Source organism: Ruditapes philippinarum, unplaced genomic scaffold, assembly GCF_026571515.1.
Source record: "Ruditapes philippinarum isolate M1 unplaced genomic scaffold, ASM2657151v2 ctg3078_1_1_1_1, whole genome shotgun sequence".
In the NCBI taxonomy this organism is placed as follows: Eukaryota; Metazoa; Mollusca; class Bivalvia; order Venerida; family Veneridae; genus Ruditapes; species Ruditapes philippinarum.
In genome coordinates this window covers 40386-51337 of record NW_026856934.1, presented here as the reverse complement: position 1 = coordinate 51337, position 10952 = coordinate 40386, and positions in this window count along the sequence as shown.

Here is a 10952-nt window from a genome sequence, read left to right as displayed (position 1 = left end):
CTCATTGTACTAATATTGTTAAGAAACTCATTGTACTAATATTGTTAAGAAACTCATTGTACTAATATTGTTAAAGAAACTCATTGTACTAATATTGTTTAAGAAACTCATTGTACTAATATTGTTAAGGAAAACTCATTGTACTAATATTGTTAAGAAACTCATTGTACTAATATTGTTAAGAAACTCATTGTACTAATATTGTTAAGAAACTCATTGTACTAATATTGTTAAGAAACTCATTGTACTAATATTGTTAAGAAACTCATTGTACTAATATTGTTAAGAAACTCATTGTACTAAATATTGTTAAGAAACTCATTGTACTAATATTGTTAAGAAACTCATTGTACTTATATTGTTAAGAAACTCATTGTTACTAATATTGTTAAGAACTCATTGTACTAATATTGTTAAGGAAAACTCATTGTACTAATATTGTTAAGAAACTCATTGTACTAATATTGTTAAGAAACTCATTGTACTAATATTTGTTAAGAAACTCATTGTACTAACATTGTTAAGAAACTCATTGTACTAATATTGTTCAGGAAACTCATTGTACTAATATTGTTAAGAAACTCATTGTACTAATATTGTTAAGAAACTCATTGTACTAATATTGTTAAGAAACTCATTGTACTAATATTGTTAAGAAACTCATTGTACTAATATTGTTAAGGAAACTCATTGTACTAATATTTGTTTATCATATGTTAAGAAACTCATTGTACTAATATTGTTAAGAAACTCATTGTACTAATATTGAAACTCATTGTACTAATAATTGTTCAAGAAACTCATTGTACTAATATTGTTAAGAAACTCATTGTACTAATATTGTCATTGTAAGAAAATACTCATTGTACTAATATTGTTAAGAAACTCATTGTACTAATATTGTTAAGAAACTCATTGTACTAATATTGTTAAGAAACTCATTGTACTAATATTGTTTAAGAAACTCATTGTACTAATATTGTTAAGAAACTCATTGTAAGAACTCATTGTACTAATATTGTTAAGAAACTCATTGTACTAATATTGTTAAGAAACTCATTGTACTAATATTTGTTAAGAAACTCATTGTACTAATATTGTTAAGAAACTCATTGTACTTATATATTGTTAAGAAACTCATTGTACTTACTTACTAATATTTATTAAGGAACTCGTTGTATTAATATTGTTAAGAAACAATTCTTGTATATTCTTGTAAAGGAACTCATTGTACTAAAATTGTTAAGAAACTCGTTGAACTTATATTGTTAAGAAACTCGTTGTACTAATATTGTTAAGAAACACATTGTACTAATATTGTTAAGAAACTCATTGAACTTATATTGTTAAGAAAACTCGTTGTACTAATAGCGTGTTAAGAAACTTATTGTACTTATACTTGTTGAGGAACTTATTGTACTAATACTTGTTAAGAAACTCATTGTACTAATATTGTTAAGGAACTCATTGTACTCATATTATTGATGAACTTATTGTACAAATACTTGTTAAGAAACTCATTGTACTAATACTTGATAAGGAAGTCATTGTACTAATTATTGTTAAGGAACTCGTTGTACTTATACTTGTTAAGGAACTCGTTGTACTTATACTTGTTAAGGAACTCATTGTTCTAATACTTGTTGAGGAACTTATTGTACTAATATTGTTAAGAAACTTATTGTACTTATACTTGTTGAGGAACTTATTGTACTAATATTGTTAAGAAACTTATTGTACTTATACTTGTTGAGGAACTTATTGTACTTATACTTGTTGAGGAACTTATTGTACTAATACTTGTTAAGAAACTCATTGTACTTATACTTGTTAAGGAAGTCATTGAACTTGAACATACATTGACTAAAATAAACACCTGCGTACCACGTACTTGAAAGTAACACTAAACACGTACTCTAAACTCGTGTTTCAGAGACATGAACGCGTGTATTCTCGTAATGAAAATGAAGCTAGATATATAACTTGTAAACATTAATAGAAAAACAAATATATGTATAAGTTAAATATCTTGTTCAACATATATAAGAAGTAAATTTTACATTGCTACTTACCAAGTTTTCTGAACTTCGACCTTGAAAATTCTCCCTCTTTAAAAAGCATATCTCAAAAAGTTCCTACAACTTCCAAGTCAAAAATCATATTTGATGATGTAACTATGACGATGGATAAATGAAACTTTATCTAAATAAAATATGTGATGGTATATTCCAAACAAACGTATCTGATACAAAAGTTCAGAAAAGTTTGTATATAAATCAAAACTGTCATTTTGGTAAACGACCATAGATTAGCATATACACTGCAAAATAAAAGAATTAGTAAGTGTTCGGTCAAAAGTACAGAACGTGATTCCGCAACACGGTGTTATGTCCAATATCTGATTTCCATGAAACGTTCTAACTACACTTGAGTGATAGCTTGTGATTAATTACATTCACAAAGAATATGCGACATAGGAAAAACATCATTGGAAAAATATATCATTTGAAAATATCGAGACATGTGGTTTAGGTTTAATAGAAAAGTGTACATGCATTAGTTCATCGTATGCATGAACTTATCAACATCAAGTTTAAATATAATTTATGGTGGCTGATTCGGTACGCTTTTGTGCTCTAGTTGGCGTTAGCGATAACACGACAAAGCGCCAAACGGCGCGTTGCCGGACTCTCGTCTTGTCGTCCTGTCGCTAGCGACAACACGTCAAAGGGTCAAACTGTCTTGTCGTCCTGTCACTAGCAAAGCACGCAATACGGCGCGTTGTCGTGCGGCGCGTTGTCGCCCTGTCGCTTGGCTTATTAGCCAATTCTTCGATTAGAAGACATCGAGGCAACACGCCGCAAAAAAACGCGCCGTTTGGCGTGCATCGTTAGCGACAGGACGACAAGACGAAAGTCCGACAACGCACCGTTTGCGCCAATTAGACGCACAAAAGCGTACCAAATCAGCCACCATAATAATTAGACATGTGGATGTCTTCATAGAAACACCTAGATTGGATTGTTTATCACCGATTAAACGAGAATATATACTAACTTTGTCCACTGACTATTAGTCCACTAACAACTCGCCCAACTAAATAACCTTTTTCATTAGATTTAAACAAACGTACATGCATATACATCATGTTTATTTTACATATAATTGGTATATTTCATTCATTTTGATTTGGAGAAACAAATTCACAGACAGAGATCTGAAACCCAACTAATACAAACCGTATGAAAGCCTTCAAGAAAATTGAACTCTAAACACTTTGTTGTTTTAAATTATTTTTCTACAGTAAAGTCTATCAACAATTATATATTGTAGACGACGATACAATACGTGTGTGTATATTGAAAGAAGAAAAATGTGAATATACATTGTGGTAATGGTATGGCACTATATGATTACTTCAATGTGTAAAATGTTTTATATCAACATTGTATCCTTTAAAACAATTTTGGACAATGAACTCTAGACATTAATTGATAAATTCTTCTGTTTCGTACTTTTTCACTATTTTGTTATTTCAACACAATATTATTGATAATCATATATCATATAAATCTAACCAATCAACAATCTGCATTTGTACCTCGTGACCGTCCAATATATACCCGTATTGGATCCAAAAAATAAATATTATTTTCATATTGTATATATAGATATATATGTACAATGAAGAATATATTTAGACTCGTAGACAGCTTAAGAAGTCATTTTGAACATGCCTATCGGCCCGTCCAATATGACTTTTCAAGCTTTGTTCACGTCCAAATATATTCCCGCATTGTACAGTAAAATGTATAATAATCTTATTGTATATCTAATAAATCTTACCAACTGGCAATCTGCATTTGTACCTCGTGACCGTCAAATATATTCCCGTATTGGATTCAAAAAAATATATTTCATTTCCATATTGGACGTTTTGATACATGCATATATTTTACGTAACGTCATCTGTGTCATTAAGACGCTCTAGATAAATGCTAGCTAGCGTTATATTATTGCCAAAGTGATAATTGAGATAAGTGGTGATAATTTGATATTTTTCGGATTTACTGTTATATAATTTTGATGTTTATCAAGCAGATATTAATGATAAATGTAAGTTGTTACAATGTATGATTTGATTAGGCAATGTTAACTGTCATTTTCTTGAACTCAAAGTAAATGATAAATAAATAAAGTCTTAAAAGTATTCGTTGTATCAGTCAAATCCTAAAACATGTTTATACACAACAAAGCCCATTAATTATTACATTTTCTTCTAAAAAATTGACAGGGGTCACAGGGCTATTATTGATGATGGTGGTAGTAGTTGTGGTTTTGGTGGTTATATTGATGGTGTTGATGATAGTGGTAGATTTCTACTGGTTTTGTTGCTGATAATGGTGGTGGTGTGGATGATGATAGTGTTGGTTGTTTTGGCTCGTCCAATATGACTTTTCAAGTTGTGTACTCGTGCAAATATATTCCCGTATTGTTCAATAAAATGTATGATAATTTATAAGTATTGATCAAAATATTGAGCTTTCAATTTCATCAGCAAGCTATTAATTTTATTAGCCTCAACTTCCTAAACAATAATGTTATGTGTTAAAAGTAACATAGTTCGCTGATTGAGTTGCAAAGTAAATTTTATTTTAAGATGAAAGCTTCTGTTTATCGCGGAACAAACAAAGAAAATAACTGCTAACAGAAACAATTAACTTCTCTATATTTAGTATATGAGCATTATTGGCAAAAAACAACGTGTAAAATGATTCCAGAGGAATTTTTGTGGAACATGAAGCTTTGTTTCACAACAATTAAATCAAGTATGACATTCTGTCTTCAGATATGAGCACAAACCTTTTATGTAAATGTATTTGTTTTCGGGATACTGCAGACAGCTGTGAGAAACAAACTATTATAATTCCTGATATGTCACTATCATTATTTTGCTGGTAAAATAAGAAAACACTGGTTTTTGGCAAGATACCCTAAGGTTTATGTATAAAAAATGAAAACAAGTGAAATTTTAGCTAAATCTACTGAAATTGATAATTCTTCGAGTATTAGCTCTCAGTCACTGGATATTTTATCATATTAATGAAACAACATACAACCGACATGTCTTTACAAATATATCACTGTGTGGTCAGTTAACTATATCCATATCAGAAGAAACAAACAAACAACTACAACAAAAGAAAAACTCATTCATATAATCTTATACGAGGTAAGGTCTTATAATATATGATTAAAATAATAATGGAGTGAAAAACAAGTGTCGCCATTTATAATTAAAGCTATACTCTCCCAAGGTCTAAAAACGTCAACAAATTGTTTGCAGTAAATAAATTTGCATACAAGTAAAATATGCAGTTTCCACGTGATACTTGTGAGCTAATGGTTGTTATGTTTCATTTGACGCAGATACAAACAACCCTATTATCACACCGCTAACATGTGGCGAGTAGAACAGCTTGATGCAGATATAAATTCCAATTTTAAACCGGATAATCAAGATATTTTCTTCTTTTCTGTCTCTTTTTATAGACATAATTGTTTATGATATAATGTGAGGCAGTCGATTGCAGGATGAAAATATTACCAAGCGTACATCTGTTCAACCCGCAACCAATGGATCTACTTGCAACCAGTTAACGGGCGTGTTTATAATTTTAGTCAATATTAACAAAATAAAACGTTGCAACGGTTTAAAGTTACAGCATAATAAACATTGCAAAAACTTTACTTAGTTGTTGTTTCAACGCACAAAGAACATGTATTAATCATGTAGTACATGTACCATATCAATGTACGAGTCTGTGGTGAAATGTTTTCTTTTAATAACATTACATTTTAAAATCGCCAAAACTACAATGCATGGGATAGTATCAAAGTTTAATTAAAGATTAAACTCTTTTATTTTAAATGAATGACACATTTCTTAATTTATCAATCATAAGAATTTTAAATAAATGAATAAATATGAAAATACCCACGCGACCCTGTTTATCCGAAAGGGACAATGCAGTTATAATTATTACAAATTATCAACATAAAAATTGATCATTAAAATCTATATATTAACAATGTTTTTATGTTGTATTTAATAAGACAATTTGTTGTTTTTCTTGATCAAAATGCCCAAACGACGAAACGAGTCTGGCCAGTGCTGCAAATGAAAAAAGACGACAAGCACAGAGGGCAACTGGCTCGAATCCGAACCCACGTTAAGAAGTTGTTCAAACTGATGACGTTTCCCCAAAATCAGGTGAAGTAAACTTTCAATCTAACATTATTTTGTCTGTCCGTGTTTCTCAAGAGAATGATGAGCTTATTCTATATGAACAATCGCACAAAAGTATTGAAAACATTGAATCTTGGACAGACGCTTATCTTTATCGCTATATATTGTCTAAAGCATCCTGGTAAAATTGGCAATTTGCTTCAATATATGACAAACATACGACAGGTAGCAACCAGTCATATTGGTTGGGGCCGCCTACGACTCAAGCATCTTTAAAATGGGAGACAACCGATCAGATCTTTCGATTCCCTCCCCTTTCTCGAAAAAAGTGTTTTCCTTTTAATAATAAGGGCTTTGGTGTCAACAGAAATTGTTCTTTTGCACATTAGTGTATAAAATGCTTTGATAAATCACCCAGCATTACCGCGCAGCATTAATAGTAACCAGATACGACAGCATCCTTCGTATTCTGAGATTAGATAGCAGGCCTAATCGTTTCAGTCACAGCAACTCCCCCACAGTTCCAGTACAAATGTTGTTCTCCTCAAAGGGCATAGGTTCAACGCCAACATATATAATTACCTTAAACAACAGTTGACAGGTTACAATAAAAAACGATGCTTCTTTTATATTATCAGGATTCAATCATGGGTTTAAGTTAAATTATACTGGTCCAAGAGCACCAGTTTTCTCGGATAATCTCGCGTCAGCTTAACAAAATCCAGGAGTTTTAAACAAAAAATTATGTGAGGACAAAACATTTGGCTGAAGTGTCGGACCATACAAGCAACCACCTGTTTCAAATTTGCGAATTAATACCGTTGGGCTTGATCCTAAACGCACGGGTGGCTGGAGACTGATTGAAAATTTGTCACTTCCGCTAAAAAACAGCGTAAATGAATTTATCGAACCAGACTATCGGCATGTCAAGAATGCACATTTCGACGAAGCAGTACAAATTGTTCAACGTATAGGAAAAATGCAGTCTGTTGCAAAGCTGATATAAAATCATCTTTTAATTTGTTTCCTGCATGGCTTACTTGGTATTAAATCAGAACCGGGTTACTGAGTGCAAAAAAAAAGTTACCTAAAGTTCCGCCTGTGCCTGTTTTGTTTTCGAAAAATTTACTTTTTAAAAAATAATCTGCTAAAAAAATTTGGACTCATCTCTTTGTTTATGATTTTTTATAGCAGACGATAGTTTTGAATCCTGTTTGTAACCCTTTAATGTATTCAAAACACGTTTGTTCAGACCTTGGCGTACCTCTGTGCCCAGATACGTTGATATATCTTTTAAAAACTATTACTTACTTGGGGCTTGAAATAAATGCGGAGAATCAAACTATTCACGTACCCAAAGAAAAAAAGTAAAGCTATAGACGAAGTTTTGCGGCTTATATCTTCAAAAAATAACTTTGAAGGAACTATAGTAGGTTTGCTCAACTTTATCAGAAAGACAATCCCTACTGGAAGAGCTTTCTTGCGAAGATTTTATGATTCATTTGATACGTGTAAACAGTGACATGCGCGATGACGCAATGACCTGTCTGCATTCCTTACTGAATTTAACGGACTCGCCATGTTTAATGACAAGAATTGCTCAGAGAATACATTTATTGAACTCTACATCGACGCCCCCGGAAACAGTTATTTAGGTTGTGGCTGCTACTTTAAAGGTCAATGGTGTGCCTTTAATAAGTGACCAGAGTTTATTTTTAAGGGCATCACATATCTTGAACTCGTGCGTATTGTTCTAGCAATCGAGCAATGAAATGAAAAACAAAAAGGTTATGTTTCGTTCTGATAATTAATCACAAGCGAGTTATAAATCTTTAATGACCTTTAATGCTTTCAATACTACAAAATAATATTCAGTTCAAAGGTAAACATGTTAGCACAAAGTTTAACACAATCGCTGATTTCAATCAGGAATTACCAAAAAAGCAGCAAAACAGCCATGCAGTATACAAGAGGCCTTTTTTACGTCTCTTCAGCCGGGACAGGGCTGACTTGGGGGAGGGGAAACAGGGGTCCTCTCCCGGAAAATTTGAAAAATGAAGGTCTGAAATGGTGCATTCTGGTGCATTTTTGGCCTTTTGTTGCATTCAATACACTAACATTTTTATACATTTTATCAAAGACATATAACATACACATTTTGTTAAGCACATGTACAAGATGTACACATTGTTTCATAGTAACCAGAGCACGATGTTTCTATCATATAAACCACCATTACAGTCTTACTCTAAGAGTTAACACTACACTACTTATCCGTATTTAACTGTCCATAAATATGTTGGGAAGGGCCATCCTTCTGTTGTTCCTTTTGGCAAAGAGACCAACCACCTGGGCAACATCTATGTTTATGTCTCTATGTATGCTTAATAAGCAAAGTGGTGTCTGTCTTGACCCATGGTTGATCTTAGTCTTGTCTTCACAAGACCAAGAACACTTAAACTCCTTTCACATTCACATGATGTAACTGGAAATACACTAGAGACTGTAAGGACTGTGTGGATATTTGGATAAAGTTGCTTTGGTGTTTTGGATTGTGTCTGGTGGGGACTGAATGTCTTTCTATTTTGTTGTCATAGGTAAAGTTCAGAGTCGAGGGACTGTGGTGAAGCTTAACTTTCTGTGAACCATTCTAGGTCAGTGGCATTAAGATTCTGGGGATTGTCACACATATATGAAGGAATCAAAGCAAGTTCTATAGCAGCCTTCCTCTGTAGCTCACCAAAACGTTCATTCATCTGCAACAGCAGAGTGTCAATAAATCCAATGGTCAAGTTCCTCCTGTAATAATCCTGTGGGATAGAGGCATTTCCTCTCATAGTTTGTCGGCCACAGGTTCTAGGTTTAGCAGATACAGTCCTTTAATTGTCGGCTATCAACACTGCCTCTTGGTACAATCTCTGATGATAGTCATTGATGTTAGTGCGGACGTCCTGGAGAGTCTCAGTGACAACCTTGACCTCGGCCAGAGCTTTGACAACATCAACTTCCCTGCCTGGAATAAAAGCATAAGAAAATAATTCAAATTGGATTTTCAATAAGTTAAGTATATCATATTATCATCTATCTATCTAATGCTAAAGTCTTAACTAGATCTATCTCAATAAATGATGAAATGATTTTAAAAAAAAAACATGATTTCTTGAGTTTTTTATATACAATACAAGAACAAAGATTAACAAGGGAAGCAAACAAGGCGAACAGGTCAGTCAAGGCTTTATTGCTCTTAATTCAATAAAAGTAAGCCATTGATAGATTTGAGTCAGATTAGCAACAGTTGATCTTACCTTGTAAGGAAACTGTTAGAGGTTTGATGTAACTGAGACACCGTGTCACAACAACCAATGCTACGATAAACTGGATTGAGGTTATCGCCAGCAGAAATTCTGGGGTGCGTTTCCTAAAGAATCTTAGGATCGTTTTAGTCGTAAGTGCAAAACTGGGATAAAAGTGCGTTTCAAGAAAAGTCTCAAGTGCAAATTTAAGACTAGAGTTTCTTGAAACGCTCCTAAGTGCAATTTTATTCCAGTTCTAACTTTTTTAGACTTACGATCCTTTATGAAACGCACCCCAGATATATCTGTGGAGTAGTTGATTTGGTATCAACAGACATAATCTGAGACATGGCTTCTACCATTGCTGGGAGTTAATCAATGAAGATCTATAGTGCATCGTGCCTCTCTACCCAACGTGTTCGACATAACTTCTGGAATTAACATTTTATTAAAATAAAAAAGAATGTTATAGATTAAAATATAAAACAATTGAAATATTTAGCAGGGAGGTAAAAGAAACAATAAAAGTAAGAAATGTGTTCTATTTATACAACAGGAGAGCCACTGTTGCCCTTTGCTGCTCACCTTATAGACCTAGTCTTTTGTCTTTTGTGACTCGACTTTATGCTTGACTTTAATCTTTTTATGCTAGAAAAATTTACAAATTTTACCCTTATTTTTCATTCGCTGGTTCTCTGAGCTTTCTTGTGTGCTGCCCTACAGTCCTCAAGGTATGTTTGTCGTTTAGGTGAAAAGTTAAAGAACATGGCGATCTGTGAATAAAAAGCAACATATTGTAAGCTAAGTCAAAAACTGTTCAAATAACAACTTTTATTGATAAAAAGTTTAATTACACAATTTCTTTATTAAACCCTGAAAAGCACTAAATTTGCTATATTTAACAGTTAAAAGTTCCACAAAATGCTCTTGTCACTAGTTTTCACGACTGTCAGGATTTAAAGCCAAAATGCAAACTGAACACAGCCTGTCATGGCTACTTATATAGACTCTGAAATGGCCAGGACTGTCACAATTGACCAATCATAACATTCCATTTGGCCTGGCAGTCTGGCAGGAAAGACAGGAATTTCTTAAAATGGCAGCCATATTGACAGGAATAATTTAGAAAATGTAAATTAACAAAGTTAACTTATAACAAAATATGCAATAAACACTTGAATTACATGCTTAACTTGATGCACTTAATATCTGGACCAAAAACAATCATGGTTATAGCTTAGAAAAATGAACTATTGATATAAAAAGATTCCAAGTGCCAGGAATTTGAATTTTCCCTCCTGACAAACTTAGAGGTCATACTGGTCATCAACATTATTATGAAATACAGCAATGCCAGCTAAATATTTGGAAATTAACTTAAGTCTTAGGTAAATAAAGATTACATTCAT